Source organism: Cucurbita pepo, chromosome 4 (assembly GCF_057944985.1).
Source record: "Cucurbita pepo subsp. pepo isolate OVF chromosome 4, ASM5794498v1, whole genome shotgun sequence".
Taxonomy (NCBI): domain Eukaryota; kingdom Viridiplantae; phylum Streptophyta; class Magnoliopsida; order Cucurbitales; family Cucurbitaceae; genus Cucurbita; species Cucurbita pepo.
In genome coordinates this window covers 8,485,551-8,491,729 of record NC_141801.1, presented here as the reverse complement: position 1 = coordinate 8,491,729, position 6,179 = coordinate 8,485,551, and the positions used below count along the sequence as shown (strand labels likewise).

At 39.8% G+C, this 6,179-nt stretch overlaps 1 pseudogene; it reads right to left on the bottom strand.

The window, feature by feature from the left end:
* Positions 1-4,877: 4,877 nt before the first annotated feature.
* On the bottom strand, positions 4,878-6,179 carry LOC111792659 (protein EXORDIUM-like 4 pseudogene; annotated as a pseudogene).

Sequence of the window (6,179 nt, the reverse complement as noted above, 5' to 3'; positions counted from 1 at the left end):
AAAGCCTTATTTACCTTGCGAACTCTTATTAGCAAGGAATACATTGACCATGTTCGTGATTTAAAGTCACCAAAGCAAGTATGGGATACAATTTCTAGAGAATGAACTAGCTATGGTGACTTAAGGTAATTCTTCTATTGAAGAATATTTCTTGAAAGTGAAAAATCTATGTTCTGAAATTTCAGAACTAGATGCGGAGGAGCCAGTGAGTGAGGCTCGATTACGGCGTTATCTTATCTGTGGATTACGGAAAGAGTTTATGCCCTTTATTTCCTCAATACAAGGGTGGGCAAATCTGCCTCCAGTAATTGAACTGGAGAATCTTCTTTCCAATCAAGAAGCCTTGATTAAGCAAATGACCAGCAGCGACGAGTTTTCCCCAAAGTCAGAAGATGCGTTGCATGTCAAAGATCAAAGGAGACAAAATTATCATTCAAAGCCTTCATCAAACCAATGGGAAACAATTCAGAAGTGAGGAGTCGTCAAAGAAGCCATTTAAAGCTTGTTACAGGTGTGGAAAATTAGGCCACTTTAAACGAGATTGTCAAGCGAAAGTGGTGTGTGATCGTTGCGAAAAGCCAGACCATATTAAGTCGAATTGCCGAGTCAAAATCCAGGAGTCAGAAGCAAATGCTGTACATGAAAGTAAGAATTCTTCAGATTCAATTTGGGAATACTGCTTAACCACTGAGATTCTTGATCAGCCAACAAACGTGACTTTAGCCGTATATCAAGATGATGTCTCCACAAATTTCGAACTAACCTTTGACAATCTTGACGCCTTTGAGGCTGACGATTTCCTCATCTCCGAAGATTTGGATCAAACTACCAATTTGTTAGACTTGCAGGCTGACCAGGAAGCTTCTAGGGGCGCTGTTGTTCATGTTTGCAGCTTTGCATGCTCTCCAGGATCTGGGAGCTCTGCGGTTTCATGCAAGCAGTCCCCCAATGAAGGTAAGTTTCTAGACTATCAATCTTCTGAATTAAGAACTGCAGATAGCGAGTGCTTTTCGACCCATTTTGGTGGATGGGACTCAAAGAGTCTGAGGATTGTAAATTTTCCTTCCCCAGAGCATAGTGGCAGTGGTAGTGATCATGAATTCTCAGTCGAACTAGATCCGAAATCTACCAATCCCCAATTGAGTTCTTGGCTCTAAATGAGGATGAAAAGAAGAGTAAAGGGCCCAACAAAAGGGAGGGAGGAGAATTAGAACCTGACCTTGAGGTTGAAACTGCGCTTGCATCTGAACCTGGATCGAATCGTGAACCCGAACCAGATTCGAAATTGAAAACTGGATGTGAAGCTAAATCGTTTCCTGAGAGTGAAGATAAATTGGTAGAAGAAAATCATTTGGAGTCTGATAATGGTCAAAGGGAGGTTGAAAGTGAGAATCTAGACCAAGTTCAGCAAGATAGTGTTGTAATAGAAGCTGAGTACTTGGATAAGAGCATGAATGTGGCTAAAGAGATAGAAGCTAGCAGTGATGACTTTGGTTTATCAGAAAGTCGGGATGTACCGATTATTTTGGGGAATTATACCAAGGATGAACGTGATGTTGTGGCTGACGAAGGCGAAAAATTGGAAGACAGTTTAGTTGGTGAAAGAGAACAAGGTAATGGGATGGATGACAAGAACTCGTTAGAATCTTCAGTTCAGTTGGATGACGAGTGCAAGGAAAGCAAGGGCATCGATCACGAAGTGAAGACCAGGGATTTTGATATATCAGATAAAGAGGTAGAAAAAGAAATCAAACAACAAAAACTACTAAGCCACTCGCCAAGGTGAAGTTTGAACTTTTTCATAAAGGCTCTAGTAGTTATTAAGAAATCAGTTTGCATAGAGGAGAGTTTTTTTTTTTTTTGTAGGAATGGTTATTTCAGCGAGTTTTGTAGTAGCTATTTATAAGATTTATTTTTGTTTAGATAGGAGTCTTTATTATATTTCAATTGTTCATGTATCACCTCTTTGAATAATAATAATTTCATATTTATTCACACCTTTAAGCGTGAGATATTGTGACAAAGCCAACTCTAATCCTCAACTCAACTATTCAAATTTTTGGCAGAAAGCAACAACCATGAATCAAAGTAATTAACATCTCCTTATATAAAATTTGGATGAACCAAGAGACAAGGCTAGAATTAGATTACCTCAAACTAATTAACATCTCGTTATATAAAATTTGGATGAACCAAGAGATAAGGCTAGAATTAGATTAGGGAAGATCTAGAAGAAACCTTTTTCTATATTGATTCACTCCACAATCGAACTTGATCAAGACTTGATTGAATGACTTGAATGTAATTTTACCACTAGAAATGACAAAATTGATGCTCGGATTTTTAAGGAAATTGATGCTCAAATTTTGAAGGGAAACATCTCAATTCGAGATCTCAATTACATTCATCCACGAATCTGATTTTTATAAAAGATACTTATAGTCACGTTTGTGGCTGGGATTTATTCCCGATCTCCTTTAATTTTCCACAAAATCAAATTTTAATTTACTATTTGACCCTTACATATTTTATGAAATTAAAAATAATACTTTACAACGAATGTTATGTGCTTGAGTGGCTAAGGCGGCGACAATTTTGAAATCAATTAAGCTCTCCCTTAGTTTTGAATTCTGTTGTTGACATTTTTGAAAAAAAAAACTAAAACTCTCACAACTCTACTGTGTAACTCTTTAAAGTGCGGTTCAGTCGAAAAAGCAAATCTGAAACATAGGGAAGATTCTAAAATTTCGAGTCGAGAATACGAAGTTCATGGGTGAGATTTGATCTAGGCTTTGGTTTGGGTGGTCCAGCACACGTTAAGCCAAGGCCGAGAAAATTAACGTTTTTTTCATGAAGCGTGACCCAAGACAAATGTTTGGTCCGCCAAACATGTCGTATTAGGCGATCGCAAGGCGACCCATGCTTTAACCTAGAAACTCGAAGTCTACGCCTCGAGCCATACACGCCTCAACCCGCCTGCATAGCTACTCCCTCACATGATGCGTGTCACAATCTTACTATGAAGAGAGTATGACTTGAGTTCCCTTTAAGGATGGTTGTGAGCGTGTCAAGATCACAATGCCGCAAAGTTGAAAAGTACGATTTTATGCTATGATTTAAACCATGGGGACCTCATGCATTTTATATATGTCACATGCATTGGGATATTTTCCCATTATGTTATGTAAGTACGAATGCCTACCTTCGATATTTTATGTTCGCTATGATATCATGCAGACCTTTCCCTTCTGTGGTGTCTAGCGACGGATTAGCGGAATTAACCCGACCAAGCCAGACCCAGGGGTAAGTATACGAGCCTGTCTGGTGGGTTCATGTGCGCATGTGTGGGCCGTGTTTGGGGAAGTACTATACATTCAACCCTAGAAAGAGCTTAAGGTCATGCTATGTTGTTAAGGATAGGTCCCATCATATATGTGTGTGTTTGCATTACCCAATCCCAACAATGAGGATACTTACTGATTATTTATTAAAATACTCAAGTGCGCACTACTTTTACATTTCAGGTAAAGACAAGACACTCTTGTACAGATGACAGAGACAACACGTGAAGACCATGGACCGGTGTTAGGGTAGTTGCATTTCATCTTATTTATTAATCTTAGGTTAGATTAGGGCAATGTGTTGTTTGCTACTGTTGGATGAAAGTCTATCGTCATGAGTTTATAATGAAAGAATACTATTTAGTGAGGCCTTTTGGGGAAACACAAAGCAAAGCTAAGAGCTGGTCAAAGTGAACTATATCATTACTATTGTGGAGAGTCAAGTCAAAGTGAACTATATCATTACTATTGTGGAGAGTCAGTGAACTATATCATACTATTGTGGAGAATCTCATGCTCAAAGTGAACTATATCATACTATTGTGGAGAATCGTGTTCATCTAACATATCAGAACCATGCCCTAAACTTAGACATGTCAATAGAATCCTCAAATCGGATGCTGGATAAAAGTCCAACATCGGATCTTTTGAATACCATATAACGACTTAAACATCCAAATTAATTTATGAGCCAAAAGTAGACTTAGAAAATGATGACATATTCTCTTGTATTAGGTAACTAAAAGTCCAACAACGATTAGGAAAGTGTCCTTACCAAGAATTTAAAGAGAAAACAATGATAAAACAAGAAAGTGTAAGATTTTAAAAATTCTTTTCAAAACAGAAAAATAATTTGCTTGTAGGAGTGGTCTATTGGTGATAAAGATTTAGATAGGATAAGAATTCAACCAAATGATCGAAGGTTTCCGTAGAAAGATACCTAAGTTCTAACGGAGGAGAGGGGAAAGAGACGGAGAAAGAGACGTTCATTTACTTTATTGGGCCCGTGGAGATCGATCCTAAATGGGAATATAGGAGGGAGTAGGGAGAGATTTTTTCTCATTACGGCCAAAGATACAGGGAAAGAGACGTTCATTTACTTTATTGGGCCCGTGAAAATCGATCTAAATGGGAATATAGGAGGGAGTAGGGAGAGTATCTTGCCTCGTTCCTGCCTTATCTTGCCTCGTTCCTGCTTTTTTACATATACAAATAAATATACATACTTTTCTATTACAAATTATAATAAATTTTCAACCCTTTATGAAATTAGGAGCCCCTTAGAGACTATGATCGTTAAAATAATTTTCGTTAAGAAATAAACAAAAACATAGAGAAAAATTATTATATTAAAATAATAAAATATTAAATATTAAAATATATTATTTTAATTATTAATAAATTGAACCTGATCTCTATAGTGGCTCATGCTACAAACTTAATTCAAATAGAAATTGGTAACCATTATCTGGTGATATCGATAGTAAGAAGCAAGATGCACAAAGATTTAAACAACAAAATTTAAAAATACTTCAATTATTCACAAAATCAAAATTTGCCACTAATTCATTTATTTCAGTAATTCATTTATTTGAGGCTACAACAACTTACTCTCACCCTAACTACAGATTGGGTGTGGGCAATCATAAATGCATAAATTTCTAAAGAAACGAAAAAGGAATGGGAATTTAATGTGGACTGAGGGGAGGGGGTTCACCTCACACTCCACCAACATTTTGTTAAGAAATTAATAGGAATTTAAATGTGGAGTGAATGATGGGGTTCAAATCACAGTCCAGCACGACGTCGTCTTGGGGTTCCAAAGAGCTGGAACAAGGAACTTCTTGCCCTTTAACCCAACCACATTGTATGCGCCTCCGTTGATTGGGTCAACTAACACCTTCCCAGTGTTCCCAGGGGAGGCTCCACTGCCGAACATCCCAGGGCAAGCGGTGGAGGCTTCAATCACGCTCGCCTTCTGCCCCAGCTGGAAGAACCCAGTGCTGAACGGGTTGGTTACCACCGAGGCCAACCCCGAGGCCAGTGATATGACCATAGCGTCGGTCCCGATGTCCCCGCTTGGAGGCTTCAGAACATCGCCGGCTGGGCCGTAGTCAGACTTGTAGAAAGGCCATGCACATGCTCCTGGGCACTCGGTCATAGGGTTCCCAATAATCACGTACGGCGCCTCGTCAATAACTCCATGCTCTGCACACTTCCCCATGCAAAGCCCGTCCACCGTCACGTCTCTAGCCGCAACAATAACGGTGACGGCATGAGGGAATTCAGCGACAGCCTTCTGCACGTGAATCTTGATGAAATCCTTGGTCATAATTTTTCCAAGAGAGTACTGGGGATCCACGTATTGTTTGACCACCTTCACATTAATATGCTCATCCGCGAGGTGATAAGAGCTGAGCATGCGCCACCAGGAGGATACCTGTGGGGCACCCCCGGCCTCGACTGGGCCATTGATGTTCAAGGACCCCAAGAAAGACCTGAGGGTGTTCTTCTGTATGCGCCCGAACTGACCGTAGAACACGAGCGCAAGGTCAATATTTCCTTTCAGCATTTGGCCGCCATGGTTAACCAATGGGTTGGCTTTTGTTATGGCATTGGGATCAGCCGCATGAGCCTGAGCCTGAGCCTGAGGGACGGGCAGTAGAAGGAGAAGGGAGATGGCTACTAAGCCAAAGAATGCACTTACAATATGGCTATGCCCACCACAACACACCGCCATAATGTCCTCTTATATTCTTATTTTTGTGTTGTGGAGCTATAGCATTCGGTTGTGTTGATCTTTCTTCCCGTCTTTCCCCTTCCCCTTTCCCCTGCTGG